We start from the raw sequence: 17,807 nt of genomic DNA, 5'->3' as shown, positions 1-17,807 counted from the left end.
CACTGCGAGATAGCCTCAAAGTAACCCCGCAGAAACGAGCTGATCCCATAAATCGAGATATGTCTTTGCTGGATGAAATTTTCTTAGAAAATCTGGATATGTCCAGAACTGCAAACTCCTAATCACGCACATCTGCGCAACAAACAATTGGATTCACGCTCATGCATTCCAGAAACAGACAACCTCGATTTTCCGAAAATAAGGTAGAGTACTAGTTAATTCGAGCGTGTTGCTATAATGATTACTTAGAAACAAAAGAATAAAAACATAAAGACGTACACGAACGACCACACTTTTTGAAAAATGTCGTTGCTATTTGAAAGAGTGTGGTCATCCGCGTACGCCTTTTATGTGTGTTTTTTTTTTTTTTTTTTTGTATGCTTTCGAGGACACCCGCGCGCTGCAATGAACACGAGCTCATATTGCGTGGACGTTGGTCAAGTAAGTGCACCCCACACGCTACGTATGCACCACGTGAAAGAGTGTGCGGCCCTGGGGGACACCGGCAAATATCGGAGTGTGGTGTACAGCACATCCCGGTCTGTGGGGTGGCCGCATTGCATGCAGTTCGGAAAAGCGCCGTAGAACCCAGGGGGTTGAATTCCCACCCGTTTCGATTTGGATGAGCAACGTACCGCGGCGTGCACGGCCATGTATCACTTCTGCGTGATGCACGTCAAAGACCCCAGGGTACTGCACTGACTAAATTTCAGTGTCTTCGCACATCTCAAAGGTGCGGAGGCCTTACGCTGTATAAGCACGAACGTCAAATCTGGTCTTATTTGGTTCGTTGATATATCTGTTTCCACCGAAACACATATACTCGCGGACAACTTTCTGCGACGTCTCCGACGAGAGGAGGGAGGCGCCTGCGCAAATTTAATCGGCGCTCAACCACGTGCTCCCGTACCTTTAACTGCATAGCCACATGCAGTTAAAGCTATAGCCACATGAAGTTAAAGGTACTCCTTTTCCAGCACTTTGCGTGCAGTGCAGTCGAAGATACAGGGGCGCCTCCTTGGAAGAAAGCTATAGGCACGCCCACTCATCCTTTCTTCCAAAAACGACAACGCACGGTTTTTCTCGTAATTCACGTATCCGAAACCTTCTCTGCAAAACGTCGGCTGAGCTTGTGCGAATATTCGAGTTTCGAATTCAAATCGAATAGCGATTGACCCAAAAATTTGATTCGACTTTCGGATTCGCAGCGTTTGACTTTTCCAACAATTCAAATAATCAAATTTCGGTACTGCCAGAGAAAATTACGGTCTATGCAAGCTGTTGACACAGTGAAATAGGACTCCTCCTCCCGGGCCCGCGTGAAATCTATATCGAGCCTGCATTTTGAAGTTTCGACTAACAAAATCATTTCTGCAGAATATAGCTTTGTTTCCTGCGTTCCTCGAACGAAGCAGTCGTGCTTTTCTATAGCTTCTGGGATGCACTCGACAAAACCCCGTAACTGAGCACGTCGCCATTTTGAATTCGTGTATCTTGCGTCACCCACAGCTCTTAGTTGTTACGTTCACAACGACAAACCATTGTCAAAATGCAAACAGCCGTGATAATTGGACCTGCCTCTTCCGTTAGGCCGCCGCGCTCCCCACGGCGTCGAGCGAGGTGCTATCCCTAAGCGACGCAAGACGTTGCCCGATTCAGACGGCCATATCCGGCCATTCATCTCGCACCTTGCGTAAACTACACGTCAACGAGTGGACAGATACGTCAGCTGTCTTCAGTTTGTCGCGTAAATGTGGTTATTAACATCGTTTTCTGTATAGCCACTCGTCGCTCTATATGCCTGCAGAGGTAATGTTAAACGCATAAAAACATTTTTTTTACAGTGAAGTTGTTCATGGTTAGGGTTCCATGAATTTTTCGTGTACGTCAACAAAAACTCCCTTTCCCCGCTAAATTTAACCAAAAAGCTTCCCCGCCAAATTTAACATAAAAATTTGCACATTAAGATTAGCGAAAAAATTCCCCACTAAATTTAGCGAAGAAATGTCCCCGCCAAATTGAGCGGGAAAATTATTGGGAAGTAGGAGGAGGTGGAGGGAAGCGCACCGCCCTCTCTTTGTCGTCGTTCCACCCGCTTGCGTGCCTAGCTTCCTTTCCTACCGCTGGGTGGCGGTCCCGTCGTGCGCGCCTAGTTTCCTCCGGCTCCTCGGGGCGGTGATAGTCGTCCACGCGAAATAATGAACACCGATCAAGACCTTTCGTCCTTTCGTCGCGGTGACCTCCGATCAAGACAATACATCTGTTTGTACCTTTGTTCAAAATTCTGTGTCATATCTGTGTCGTGTGCTCAACAGCTTCGCTGGTCATCCACCCCAAAGATTTTGTGGCAAGAGGGAGACTTGTGAAGCGAAAGATTCGCAAGAGGAGCGAGCGACAGCTGAACAGAAGTGCTGAACGGTGCTGAGTACACCATCTTTATGCGTTCGGAAACTGAGAGAGAGGAAGAAGCGTCGGAACACTCGAGCTCCGGTTCGAATGATTAGATGGTAGGCCTTTGTCTCCACCGCACTCGTCGAACGCCTTAGAACGCCAAACTCGGGTGTCCGGCCTTGGGCGCTCGCGTTCGCCCGCGTTCCACGAGTGCAGTGGAGACAAAGGAAACCAGCTTTGGGTCTACCCACTAATCCTTCCAATCAGAGCTCGGCGTTCTGATGTCCCAGCTCTTCTCCTCTCGCTCAGTGTCTGATCGCATTACGAGCAAGTGTACGGACATTTGACGAACGCTACAGAGTCCGTCGCAATTTAATCGGCAGAATATAGCCTTCGTAGAGGTCAAGCAACGTTATCTCTATCCGTCGTCACCGAAACACGATTCGATTCTAGTTAAAATTTCTCACTATTCGCACACCTCTACTTCCGAGGGATTCCAGTGGCGGTTCTGGGAACCACTGCCTACCTGCCTCGATAAGCTCTCGCGTAAATCGAGGCAGGCACGAGACGGCTTCAGCCTGCCGCAGCTGCGGCCCTCGTCACGGGCGACACGCGCTCAGCTGCTCGCTGCTGAGTCATCCCGCACTTAATTGCCCGGGGAAGAAAGTGTGCTCGGTCCAAAAGAAGAGCGCCATCTGCGGCGAGCGAGACAGACTGCCGGTGATGCACGTAGCAGACGCGGAGGGCACACATCGACCAGAGGCACGGTGTCAAAAAATTCTCGTTCCAAACGTGGAGTGCTGTCAAAGACAGTGGCGCGAGCTTTTCATCTACGTCTCGTTTGCGCGAGAGCACGTGTAAATTAACGCCAGATCCAAGTCGTGCGATTCGTGGAGCGAAAGAAAAGCGACGAATTTCGCGTCGGTTGCTCCGCGCGTCGGCAGAACAGTGGCCGTTCGGCACAAAGCCAACATACCGTCGGTTCCTCTGTTCTTTGCCGCATATGCGCTCCATAGAGTTCAGGCTGTAATGGCTTTGACAGAATTGAACTCTCCAATAAAATTAGCAAAAACTCCAATAAAAAAAAACACAACATGACTCATCGTTAATTGATACTGGCGATATTCCTTTAGAAAACACTGTCATTGTCTCTAAGAATGATCCCCAAATCACCATTAAGTGTATGCCGACATCACTAAGTGATGTGGCCTACAAAGCCCACACGTCTTCTTCACTTTAGCTTCCAAGCGTGCTTTTGGCGTAGTCATTTTTGCAAGGACCCGACGAACGCCAAGATCGCAACTCCATAATCAATGTATACGTTCGGCAGCCTCGAGGGTTCTGGTTGACGCCAGACATGAAGCAGCGATCGTGTGTTGCGTGAATAGCGAAGACATAAGCTAGGCCTGCGCGCATAAACGGAAAGCAAGGCAGCTTCGCTCGGCCGAGGTGGCTTTCCGGCACGACAACGGAGGCCAGCGCGGCAGACGCCCGAGGATCGAGAGCGTCCGAGAGAGAGAGCGCCTCGGGGAAAAAGCGAAAGCAGCAAACCGGCCGTTGTTCGGCAGACGGCTCAAGGCGAGCGAGTGCTGAGAGAGGCCCATCCACGCATCCGCGCAATGCTGACCAGCAGGTGGCCGGCCAGTTCGCCGGACCAGAGACCGACGTGGAACGCCGTTAGTTTTTCTCTCGGCCCTCGTCGTCGTGCCAGCTACGTTGCCGCGCCGGCGGCCTTGGCGGCATTTCTGGACGAGCAATCAGCGTCTCATGAGGACTCCCGTTCGACGGGGCCGTTTCCGCGACAACCCGCTAGCCGTCTTGCACTTGCCCCGGGATGAGTACCCCCAGCGTGTGAAGCCCGATTCACATGGTGTGATTTTGCTCGCCGATTCGCAGCTGTGATCGCACCATGTGAATCAAGCCTGACCACAGCCTCCTCTATACTGACAAAGCCTGGCAGATCGCCATGAGAAGCGGCCGCCGAAGGTGGAAAGGTAGAGCGGCAGACAACGGATTGGAGGAGAGTCATGTAACGGGCGCCCCGCTGCGGCGAGACGCCCGAAAGACACTTCTCCCGAGCGAGCAATGTCCGCTTGTGCTCTTTGCGTTCGTCGCGTGTGATCTCCGCTGCAAAAGCTGTGGCTTCACTACCAGCTTCCCCGAGAAATGCTCTGTGTTACCAGATACTCGCGCTCCAAATCTGCGACCGGGCGCTTTATGGCTCCGCCGTCGAACTCCCAGGATTTATGTGTACAGGGACTATGGCCTCAAACAAACCCTCGAGCTTTGGGCAATTCTTGACCTGCCCGTTTACTCAAGCCGTCAGACTAAAAAATGGGGCGGCGACATCTACGCGAGATTTTTGATCGACAGCCGGCCAACCTGTTCATCCTCGCTCCGTTCGCCGACAATATCGCCAGATTGCCGGCAACAGCAACGAGAGCATTGAGACAGCTTTAAGCAACCAAAAATAAGCAACGAACTGTGTTGGGCAACGAGCGTCGCCCGTGGTTCGGTCGCTGAGCAAACGACAACAGCTGCGATTGCATAGACTAGAGCCACTAAATGAGCTAAGCTTGAAAGTATCGGCACTCTTTTCCCCGATATTGTTGTGGGCGCCGCCATCTTGGTGCTTAGTGCGGAGCAAACGCAACTGCCGATCGTCGTGATTCAAAATTGCGACTTTCTCGGCATTAGATTCGGTGTTAGGAAGCTCGAGTAATATTGCTTCGCTCTGTCGCGAACTGTTTAAATATTTATGGAGGACGGAAAAGCGTTTACTGTGATTTCAAATAAAGCTTCAGATAACCGGCAACCATGATGTTAAGATAGTTAAGTGTCGTTACTCTGAAACGTAGGTTATTTAGCGGAGTAACTTCATTTACTCGTATAAAGGCCCGAACAACGATATTTAATGAGAAGCCACGTGTGCGGCTGAGATAGCGTTTCAATCGATCAATCCACGTTTTATTTTTCTTCCAATAAGAAAGACGGTGGTTGGGACAAAAAAGCTGCAGTGAGTGCAGCTTGACAAGGCCTCGCTGTCCTAAGCATTGCGAAGAAAATAAAACAAAAAGAGAAACGGTTTTATTTTCAACCTTTTCGTGGCGGAAAGTGGATTGTCAAAGATCACAGCTACGGTACGGGCTCGAATAATCGAGCTGTCGCCGAAATAAAAAATACAGGAATTCGGAGAGAAATTCGTTCCTTTCATTACAAACGACTGCTTGCAATTGTAAGAGCCGTCAGACAAACACACACACAAAACATCTTCTTAAAAAGAAAGATAAAACTTAAGATTTACAATGCAAGCACGGGAGACTGGAACGCGGTTATACAATTCTGATTACAGAATCAGTGTCCCGTTCAAATGAGCTGCGAATATACACTGACGAGCGTACCCGCTTCGAGCCACATCGCCTGTTTTTGCCCGAATATTTTAGCTTCTCTTCTTTTTCTTTTTTTTTCTTTCTCGCAGATTTTTAGCAGCGACGCATAGAATTTCGTTATAGCCGACGACAGGTGAAGAGTAAAGAGGAAGCTCATCCCGCCTCTCACCCCTTTGGCATGGCGAAAAGTGGAGGCGACCTCCTTTTTCCAGCGTTCGCTCTGCTAAAGTGGAAAGAGGAAACTGTCACCGACTACATTGCAAAGTGTTGCCCGTGTTCAAAGAAACCTCGCAGATTCAGCCCCATACAGAAGCTACCAACCAGCAGTCCAACTACAGAGCACCTCGCCTCATGTCAAGCGAGAGGCAGCAAATACTGTTCTGCTAACTTTGGCTGCGGGCGACCCTCAGCTGTAGAGGAGCAATTTATCCAGTGGGGTACAACCGATATACCACACTGGCTACATTTATCATCTAAAATTGTAAGACGAGTCGCCCGTTGAGGCAGACTAAGTTCTATGCTCTACAAACATACACAATGTTTTTGGCTGCGCAAGTTGTCAGCTCGCGCAGAAAGGTGGCGCCACCTTCCAAACAATCGTATTTACAAACACAACCTTAAAGAAAAAAAAAGAAAAAAATGCCGGAAGTATTGCGTTTACACCGGGAGCACACTTCCCGTAGCGACGAAAGTATGCCGATAGTGCCGATACGAGAAACTCGCACGAGAGCGTTCTGCGCAGCGAAATCCGAAACGGAGATGTGGGAATTTGATGCTGCTTCTACAGATATCTAATCTAATTTACCGATTAATACACGGTGAACTAAGCTGTGGACAACCGCTGGTCCTAGGCCTTCGGCGGAGCCGCCTCGGGGCTCTCGCGCGGTTCAGGAGTCCGACTTGCGAGCGGCGACGTAGAAATGAGCAAGCCACCACCGATATGCCACGTCCCGCAATGACTCCCTTCACCAGTCGTGGTTCGGGAACCAGCTCCATTTCATCTGGCAACGTACGATTTAGATAACAACGACCCCGTACGTGGCTCTCAGGGCGACATCGTCCCGACGTGCTCGACAAGTACTCCGCGGTCTATCGACGTCACTCTTTCTTCTTTAAATACAACAACCAGGTACCTGAGAAATTAGGTTTGTGTGCTCATCCAATAACTTCTAGCTCGGCACGGCAAGGTGACCGAGGATGTGGAAAAAATAACCACCCCCACCCCAATTAGAACTTACAAACAGCTCTTCGTTTATTTTATCATAACGATTCACTATAAGCTTCTATTCGACGAGACATCTTATAACCTTCGCGGTGTTAACGCGATCCTATGACTCAATTCCCAGCCCCGTGAAGCAGCAAAGACGTATCAAGTGTTGAGGTACAGAGGAACAGCCGGGATTATGACCTCTTCCTTAAAATCTTCTTAGATAGATAAAGAAGAAAAACGCAGCAACAACAACCCGTATCTTCGTGCTTTAGCGCGGAGTGCGTGCAAAAAATTACCGCCGAAATCGCTCGTTTGATTGTAAGCCTAAATAAAACGAACTAGCCCCAAGAAATTCGAGGGCTTTGCCCGAGACGCGTCCTCACAGCGAAGAACGCCTAAACGGTTCGTCATTCGTGCTACGTCTATACCAGCCAAGGGAATCCAGGCACGACATCGCCGGTACGGAGGTGAGACATGTCCCCCGCGCTTATTTATAAAAATGACGCGGATAACGAATGTGGTTTCTCGTGACGAGCCGGAAAAGCGTCAAGTGTGCTCGGTTCGGGGTCCCTCCTCGTCCCAGGTGCCACAGCGGCCGGCCCTTCTCCGCCAACGGCGCGTGTAAGCAGATGCACTTGGCCGAACGAACGACCGGAACGCAGGACGGACGGACCTTAGAGGTCTCTTGGCACGTTACGAACGTCTCTCACGGTCCCTCTTCTTTAAAGGAAAACTGAAGCGGTTCTGTATGTGGGGGAAAAAAACACTTAAATCGTGTTCATTTGGCCTCCAGGTTCCAGGAGATTATTTTTCAATTCGGTGCACGGAGGCTGCAGTACCGCCGAAGTTCCTCCCTTCCCGGAGCGTGACGTGATAACCAGAGTTTTCGGAATCCCCGCTCTGGCGCATCTTCAGCGCCTATCAAAGTTACGCACGCGCACTCTCGCTACTTTTCAAAAGAAGGTAAGGAAAGGACGCCACGACTGCATGGTATCAGTGCGGGGAAAGATACCTGGCAAACTTGTACGCAACTGCACGCGGTGCCCGCACGAGCGACACGCGCTTGGCGGCCCAAAGATATGGCTATGACGTAACAACTAGTCTGAGGTCTTTCGTGTTTTCTCGCGTTTAGTCACATCTTCGGGGAAAACGAATGTGACATTCAGATTCACGAATCCAGCTCTTTTTTCTTTTTTTTTTTTCTAAAAAAAATTCTTTACTTTTTTTTTTTTTTCAAGAGTTTGTGATTTTCTAATTTGAACCGGTAAGCAGCCAATCGTTTGGTAGTGGCAGCTGCATTCCGCGACACTGTTCGCGCGAACACAACGTCGATGATGTTTTCAATAGAACCGATCTCACTAAGCGTTCGGCGCATGCGTGACGCCGCCATAACTTTAGTTCACGGAAGCCAAACGGCCGTGCACGCGAGGGCTCGTGCCGTCTCGTGCTCCACTCGCACAGAGCTCCAGTGGGGTTGTTGCACCTGCAGAAAGACTAAAGTTCCCTGGATGCATTGAGGCAGCGGTGGCGTAGTCAGACTGGCTGGTGAGATCGGTCTATTCTACGCTTAAAGGGATACAGAACCGAAATTTCGGGTTCACAAAACAAGGCTGTACAGATAGGCGAGACGCTGCAAAACCCACAAACATCACTCATACAGCGATACCTGTACGGATCGCCATATTTCTAGAAAATAAGTGCACGATTGAACACGGTCGACGAGGCCGACGAGACAAGGCACGTCATGATTCCCATTCCCTCTCCTCACAACGTCCCGTCGAGCTGGTGATTTGAAGCGAGGAGGAGAGAAGCGAGGCCGCTTCCCCTCATTCCGAAATTCTGCCGGAGGACAATGACGTCCAAGACCTCGCTTGATCGCGCCCTTCTTATCCAAATGTAAGGCCATCCATTTGAGATATCGATGTATGAGTGATGTATTGGAGTTCCCAGCGTCCCGTTCAACGCTTTTGTGGCCTTATTTTGCGAAACCCAGATTTCGGTTCAGTATCCCTTTAAACTTATCATTCTTTCCTTCTTTTTTTTTTTTATTTTTCGTTCGTACCGCTAAAACGTGAAACTTACAAAAAAAAAGAGTTTTGTTTTGGAAAAATAAAGTTTCGAATGGGAATGATGCCGTTTCTATGGTTGCTAATGACACCCACGCAGCTGACCACCCCGAGCTCCCTCGACCGGCGGCGGCGGCGGCGGCAGCAGCAGCGAGAGGTGAGGGTGGCCGTCCCCGACCAGATACTAGTTGCCGACCTTCGAGCCCTCACCCCCCCACAGGAGAGGTAGCGACCCGGTCTCTGTGAGTCACGCGGTCGTGCCTCGCAGCGTCCTTCGGGCGCCCGGCTGACGTCAGGCATGCCCACTCGGGTTGGGCACAACTGCTCGCCGAACTGAGAAGAACTAGCCGATAAACTGCACGAGCTGCTCGGCGAGGAGTCATCGGGAGGGCAACGGCGACTGCCTGATGCACGTGAACTACTGTAGCCTGATGCACGCGAAAGGAAAATGGATCTGCCGGATTGGAACTTTCTTCTATTCATTACACCACAAAGACGCCGATTCCTAAGTATTACGGGGGAAATATCGCGTCTCCATTTTAAATACCGCGTTTAAAAACCCGGTTTTCAAACATGCTTTGCACCTGACGTCATCCCGTCAGTTCTCCGGCCACCGCCAGAGAGGAGGGGAAGAAGGAACTCCCCACTCAACGGGGCTCTCTTTCGTGGGCCCCACACGTGCCCGTGCCCAGACGTCGCTGTTACGCCTCTAGAAGATAAAATAAAAATAACCTGTCACTCAAAATTCGTACAAAAGCAGCCTCCCTCTCTCTCTCTTCCGTGGTGGTGAGAAATGGACGACGTAACGTCAGTACAAAGCATGTATAAACCACCCGACGGCAACGTGAGCAACCAAACTTCACGGTATAGCTAAGTAAAAAGGTGAAACAGATCTTTCTATAATCTACAACTATTCAATGGAAAGTGATGAAAACATCCGAGTTATTTATTGCATTGGTTCGACGTGAATCCATCGCGCAATTCGGACGCAGTTTCTAACCTATCCGGGTGTCGTTTGCTAACAATCGTAACCATGGTGCTCATCCCGCCGCGGCTCGCATTCGTCCTGGAATGCTGTAGCGGAACCTCCTCCTAGATGAGAATTAGAATAAAACGAGGTCGAGCAATAAAAAGTTATAAACCCAAGAGCATTCGAACCCAGAACTTCGTCACGTCCGTAGTAAGGAGGGACGCAAGCGCCTGACCCCTCCGCTATGAGCACATTCGTTTTAAACCGTTCGTGCAGTTTTCTTTTTTTTCTTTTCTTTTTACAATTTTTTGGTTGTTTAATTTTGCGGGTACGATCATAGGTCGTTGCCCACGGCCCGCTTTCTGGTCGCAAGTTTTTCATTAATTTTTTCTTTTTTTTCATCGATGGAAACTCCTCAAGTACGCAAAGGCATTTAGCGTCCAACCTTCTTGATTGATTGAACAACTTTAATTACGCCCAGAAAGCAAAGAGGAAGGTCGAGGACCCGCTAGGGGATCCCCTCCCAACCCCCCAACAACCCCCTCCCCTCCCCCTCCCCCCCTTTCAAACAACGGCCAGAATCTCGTGCTTTTTCTGCGAGCAGCACTTTTCTCGTAGAAGCGAGAACGCAGTGGCGGCAGCGTACGGCTCAAAAAGCCGATCGCGGCGTAAAAGGCGACGCTACAGCTCAATGAGGTCGGCCATCTTATCTGAGCACATCATATGTGACGTCATTATGGCGCCGCCTTTGGAGCGATATCTGACGCTCTGGCTTTGGTGGGCTACAAAAGGGAGCTCTGACGATCGCGCTTGCAAAAGTAACTCGTTCATTCAGCAAGCGGAGTTTGTGGCTCCACCCTGCACTACAGGGAAGGTGAAGGAAGAAATACATCGAGGGACTTCACAAGGCCCACCATGGCTGGGACTCCCTTTCCGGAGGTGCAATGGGGGAAAGCGGGGCTTGGGACGTGCGGGTGGGCCAAGTCGGTTAATTTTTTTTTTTTTTTTTTAATGAGCCATCCGCAATTTGTCACCGCGAATAAACGAAGGGGAGGGCGCGGGGGTCAGCACGCGACTGCGACCCAGTGATACAGCCGCTGTCCTCCACTGCGTCCCCCAAAAGGGCGACCTATGTATCCTCGAAAAAGGCGACGTTGTTTCCTGTCCCAAAAGAACTCGAAAAGGTTCCGACCATAAGAGCGGGGCTATACCTGGCGCCGACAAATGCTTAGAAACAATGTCAGCGGTAAGCGAGCTCCATTTCGAAGAAAAGTTCATGACGCGGCACTCGACGATTGTGATCAACGCTGAAGACATCTTTAGTGTTCACAGTGCGGCGGAGTGCCGTTGTGACGCTGCTGCGGGCATATCGATGCTAACGCTGCGAGCGAGCAAGAAGGTAGGGCGAGGGTAAGACGGACCGGGGAGGAAAAAGGAGACAGAACGCTAATGAGAGAAGGGGGTTTCCCCTCTCCAGCATTCCGTCTGCTTCCTCCTCCCTGGCCCGTCTTACCCTCGCCATACCTTCTTCCTCTGGCTTCGCTTCCGGAATACGTCGCCGCCTTGAGCAGACAACAAAATTTTCGGAAAAACGTTCCATGAGCCCTTTTAATGGTTAACAGAGCGGAACTGCCCTTAGCCCTGAGACAGCAGACGTCATTTTTCGAGGCAGAATCAATCTGCCTTTTGCCCTGTTAGCCTAGAGCTCTAAATAAAAACCAATTCAATCCAATTCAAACGAGAACTTGCAACGAGACTCCACAACGGACACAGAGAAGCTCGCTGAGGGGAGAGAATAAATTAGACTGAGCTTGTAGCTCCTTGGAAAACTCTGCTGTTTTGCACGAGCTATGGGTGAAAAGTAATTGTGTACATGCGGGAAGTGAGTCAATGGGCGTCCGCTGTCCCCGATCAGAAATTGAGCCAGTGCCACTGCTAGCCTGGGAGTTTTAGACCATTCAAATACGTGTATTCCAGGTAATGTTGATTAAGGGTTAGCACCGAGTTGCGCGACGCACAAATTAATTTAACAGGTCCTGGGTTACTCGCAGTCGCAAACGTGGTACAGCGGTCTCAAACCACAAAGTGCCGCTACAGCTCACCGCACCAGCCGCTCTCATGACCACTAAATTGTACCGACACCGACGGTTCACTCTCGATATCACTTCCTTTTCAGGAGTAGTCGTATGGCGGAAAAGCAGAACGCGAGTTTCGGTTTCATCGATTTATTTTACACCAAATGGTAAGCTTCGTATAATTGTATAAAAAGACTGAGCATATATAGATCCTTTCTCAAATTCAGTGCCATCTAGTGGCTTAAATGTCAGTTAAAATGTGTGTATGCTAACCGCGGTTCAAATCTAGTACTACCGGAAACAATAGGAGAGCGAGTGGGCCTCCGCGTGTCGCCGCTGCCTGAGGCGCCGCCCTTGCGGCGACGTTGTGAAGTTTTGCGCATGCGTCTGAAAATCCGGTCGCTGTTCTCGCTTAATTTGACTGTTAACCACCGTCTGTCGTCTTCTATGCGACTCGTGTGAGCGCCGGCTACTACGTCTGGCGGTCGAGGAAGGGGACGGCGAGCGCGTGCGGCGCGTTGGCTTCCCTGCCCAGCATTCTCCTTGATGCTCGAGTAATTTAGCAATAGGTCTATTCTTCCATCACTAGCCATGAAAAGGCCGCCATTAGCATGTAAAGACGATATATACTCAGATGATGATAGTTATCGAAGTGGCCAGACTGAACAGATCATATGCGAAGTGCACAGCGCCATCTAGTGAGGCGCCAACGACCATGCTCCGTCTTAGTTGGCTTCGGCGCTGGCAAAGGCCAGGACGCGAAAGCGCAGTTCTGAAGAATCCTTCGCTCGCGCAAGCAGTCGTGCAGAGAAAGCGCTTTGGAAGACCAGGCGTCCGTGCCTTTTCTGGCACTGAACGCCAAATGTCGAGGCGACCGGCGGGGCGACGAGCACGTACATGCGCAAGAAGAGCGTAAAACAATACTAATCCTTAGCTCGCAATTGTGGGTGAGGATCGATGACGGTGAGCGGTAGGCGAGAAGGCCTCGATTGTTACCGACAACGTCACGAAATTGACAAACAGCAGAGGAATGCCGACGCGACAAGGACGGCAGCGCACAGAGTGTTGCCCGATGTTCGAACAATTTCGCATCTGGTCTATTGGCCAGACCGCTTTGACTAAACTGCACTGAAAAAAATTACCCACAAAAAAAAAAATAATAATAAACAAAATAAACGACACTGAAATGGAAAGACAACAAGCCACAGAAATAGGCTCAAACTAACAACTGCATATCTTTCCTTCCACACAAAAGCGGAAAAAAAAAAAGAGCAAAGGATGACGCACTGGTGTTGGCTTTCTCGACTCAATGTCGGTTTTATTTTTATTTTTTTTTTTTTTTTTTGCAATCTTTTGCAGCGCAGTTTAATCAAAGCAGCGGTGATACACGACTGCAGGCCGGTACTACGCTCATCCAGACCGAAACGGGCGAGGATCGCACCAGGCTAGGGTTCCTGGGTTCTAAGGGCAAATTATGACTGGGATTTGCGGGATTGGCGCTCGCGCGATGAAGACGACGCCAACGAGACTAGCGTGCGAGCAAAAAGGGGGTCAAACTGACTCCGGCCTTCGAGTCTGGCGTCATGGGGTCAGATGTGAGAGCCCCGAGAGAGGGACTCGATACGGTGTAAGACGTTATCCGTACGTGCGCTTGAGACGGCGGCTGCTTCAACAAAAAGCACAGGCTCCGAGACGCGCCGTTTTGCTTCTGCCTCGTTCAGACATTGAAATGTCGGCGAGAACAGCTTGGCACAGCGGAGAAGAAACTGCGTGAGCTGTCCGTGTCAACAAAACACTAATTCCGCTTCCTTATTTTTCTTTTATACAGATTATTAATGAACAATATTCGAGACTGGACAGAAACCCGCGACAAAAGAACGATCAAGAAAGAACGCGGACGGTCGCGGCCATTTCCGAATCAACAGTTAAACGCCCGATTTAAAGTTTCGAGTTTGATTAAAATTAAGCGAGGCAAGATTAGAGGGGTGAGCACTGCTCTCGCCCCTTTCAATTTAAAGTTACTCGGCAGTTAACCTTACAACGTATAACACTAAGAAGAGAACTTTCGGAAAGTCAAAAGTGACGATCGCCATCGCATGAAATTAGAGCGCCGGAATGATTGCTTGAGTTACGTAAAAATTACTTTAACGCTATAAAAATACGTTAACTTCTTCAACTTCCCAATCGCTGCTTAGTAACGACGAATAAGCACGCGACACTAACTTCTCGAGCGCCACACACATGCGCCTTAATTGAGTCTTGCGCAGTTCAGTCGCCGCGGTTCAAGGCTCGCGTTACACCTGGTTTCTCCGTCACAGTTGAGTCAGCCCCGCCTAAACTAGCGACCAACAAACACGTAGTTCTGACTATGTCAAATGACGCGCATCGTCTGACTCTCTTCCAACTGAAAGTTGACTCAACCGCGACTGATAGCGCATCCAGATAGAAGCACCTAACACAATCTCGCTTCTTAGCCCTCTTTATTCCCGACATTTTCGCACACTATTTACGCTAAATTACCCGAGTACTCGTAGACAAAAAAGAAAAAAAGGAGCAACAAAAATGAGAACATAGATGGCAAAGTCCAGCGAGTATTCATGCAAGCTCCAAACACGAAGCTTGTTGTTCCTCCAGAATTCGGGGAGGACGCGATTTATGCGGATATTTTTGTTGGTCCTCGTGTTTTGTGGTCCTCGAACAGTCGGCCCACTTTTCAATCTACGAATAGTCGGAATAATCGGTAATTACTGATCCAATTAACGATATATCGAATAATTGAGGTCGAGTGTGCCGAACAAGCGACTCGACAGCCTCGCTTTCCCCGACTGCTCGCGGACGCTCGGTCGGGGGAAGTCCAATGGCGTGTCACGAGACCTTCCGGCGGGAGTCAGAGTTAACCGATTCACCCGTCCGGTAGACGTCTTCCGAAGTCATTCTTAATTAAAGAGAAGGGCTTTCTCACATCCTGGACTTACCATCATAAATAATCTACGGGCTCTAAGCATTCACCCTTCGCTAACTTACGACTTATGGACCTGACTGAGCGAGGAATAAGGCCTGTCGAATCCCCTGCTTTTCTGGACTCTATTGAGTGCAGCATGACCGTCCGGGTCATTTAAGAGGAGACGATGGAACAGGACCATCGGCCCAGCACACACATTTCTCTTCCTTCGTTTGCCTGCCCACAAACTCGGCTATGTCGGGAGCCTGAAGAAACGTGACACATGCATTCGATCCGCATTGGCAGGCAACACCATCAATTTACGGAGAGTCATATATCCGAAAATTCGTGCGATGTATTTGGTCGCCAATTGAAGTTGGCAAGGCGAAACCGAAACAGTGGCCGAAAGGTACCCAAAGACGCTTTGTGCGGCACTACGCCGCTAGGATCGCTTCGAGTTTGCGAGAGGTCTATTGGCTTCTGCACGAAATCGCAGAAAACCGAGAGCGTCGCTATCTTTGATTCCGTTTTTAATAGGGAAATCGGACCCGTATCACTCTAACCTCGGGTTTTATGGAACGCTTAAAGGCCGTCGATTGACTTATGATCACAAACAGACAATCTCAGAAACCACTTCCTTTCAAGATGGCGCCGTCCTGCCATTCTAAATAAGTGACGCTCTGCTCTCTTGTCGGTGACTCTCTAGACACGCGTCCCTGACCCGAGCTCTCGTACGGTACGGTTCGGTGTTCGAGAGGCAACTCCTCCCTTTATCGACCTCCTCTCCAGCGTTCGCTCTGCTACGGTGGAAAGGGAGAAGTTTCCCCGAACTCTTAACTTGTCACCGGCTATGGCCCCTTCGGGGAACTTGTCCCCGGCTATGGCCCCGAACGAAGACGCAGCTGTTCCGCTCTGCCGGCGGAGAACAAGGGCCCTGCTTCGGGCACATGCACTCACAGGCATGCAAGTAGGCTGTGGCCGACGATGGGCAGCGCTGATTCATCCATTGATTGGCCCGCCGAGCACACACGTCGATGCCCGACGCATCGATCAGCCGCGCTCGATGCAGTTGCACCCATAATGAATGGGCGGAGGCTACAGCGCTCTCCGAGACGAGCCAGCGGAAACAATTCACGCTCAGAACCCTCCCTTATCCCGAGAAAAGCGACACGTTACGATGTACAAGGGTCAAGGCAGCCAGGAAAGTGGCAATTGATGGTTTGTAGCACGTTTTGTAGCAGGCAAAATATTGGTTTGGAGCAGATACCAACACCTGTTAAGACGCTCGAAATTGAAAAGAAAAAAAAAAAAGTGATTGTATTGCTATATGAGTTAATCTTTGATCATGATTGAAGGTTCCTCTTTGATACTGGAGCATACCACTTTTTATCCTTCGTAATAGGAATAGATAAACGCAAAAGAAACACACAGCCTTTTTTTTTTGGTCAGAGTAACTCTATTTGCAATAAGTAAGAAAAAAAAAATCGAAATATAAAGCATAGCGCCACGTTTTAGTTAAAATGAAGCCTATCTCCCCCTTCCCCTTTTACACTCGGTAGTCTATGATTAGCCTGCGAATATAATTCCAGTAAAATCCCTGCAAACACCTGGCGAATCCACTACGAGCTTCGTCAATAAAAATACCCCCCCCCCCCCCCACACACACACATATTTTTATGAACCAACAAAACTCAATATTCTAATATCATAAAGTGCAAGAACAGCTACCAACAATTATATAAAAAAAAAAAAGCCTACAGCTGTGCCTTAGATGCGACACTGCGATTTAGCAGCGCTGGATCCGGAGTTGAGTCAAAGTTGGCTGCCTTTTCAATCAGCTGCTGCAGTACTACCTTGATTACAATTTCTTCATATATAAACTCGCCTTTAAAAAAAAAAAAGAAAAAAAAAGAGTATATTTCAACCTAGAGTGAAGACCAAAGAAGGTTGACCTGGAATAGTACCGAGCGTATTTTCCGAGCCAATGGCGCTAAGCCAGAGCGCTCCCCCGTGTCAACTGCTGCTCCTAGAATTCCGGTGCAGAGCGGTGAAGTTCGATGCATGTGCGCGCCGACGTGAGGAAGCTGACAGAGCGGCGCAGCTGCCACGGTAGCCTCGTCATAAAGGTATTTGGAGTTCTGTCTTATCACACCGCCATCCCGCTATTTGGTCCATATTCCTCGCGACTAGTAGCTCCCCACATCGCCGACATCGTGTGGGAGTTCAGACGATGACGGGACCAGCGCGGTTCATGAGCAATCTCTACACTCGGTTTCCTCCGACGCTACGAGCCAATGGGAACAATCAAATAGCGTCAAAAGCGCCACCTCGTGGCATTCGCAATCTTTCTGTACGTGCTCTTGCACTGGCTAAACCAACCAATCGCAACGAATGACCGGTGACTCGCACTTTTAGTACGTCTTTGCACCATCCACTGTGCTATGACCCACGATGCAACAAACTATACGGTGAGCAGAAACGGTGCGAAATGCATACACATTTGTGTCATTTCTCTTTTCTTCTACTTCTTCGAATATTAGGATCGATCGACACTAAAATATACGGGGTGTTTGATTTTCATTCGAACATATTTATTACAAAAAAAATCCGCAAAAGCTACAGTAATGCGGTCTGTGCGAGTGAGTTATACGGTCAGGAGACATTATACATATAAGCGGCTAATCTCCGCGACGAGTCGGGTAATTAAAATAATTAACTTATACTGAAAATCCACACGGGGTTTCAATTAGAAACTTTCTGGGAGT

General features: G+C 49.4%; 1 protein-coding gene across 4 annotated transcripts in view; it reads right to left on the bottom strand.

Annotated features, from left to right (window-relative positions):
• Positions 1-17,807, bottom strand: part of LOC8026993 (serine/threonine-protein kinase MRCK alpha) — a 187,130-nt gene that overhangs the window by 142,358 nt on the left and 26,965 nt on the right. The gene's annotated exons all lie outside the window — the stretch shown is intronic.

Source organism: Ixodes scapularis, unplaced genomic scaffold (genome assembly GCF_016920785.2).
Source record: "Ixodes scapularis isolate PalLabHiFi unplaced genomic scaffold, ASM1692078v2 PGA_scaffold10__122_contigs__length_95168666, whole genome shotgun sequence".
Lineage (NCBI taxonomy): Eukaryota > Metazoa > Arthropoda > Arachnida > Ixodida > Ixodidae > Ixodes > Ixodes scapularis.
This window is presented reverse-complemented; position numbering and strand designations above follow the sequence as displayed.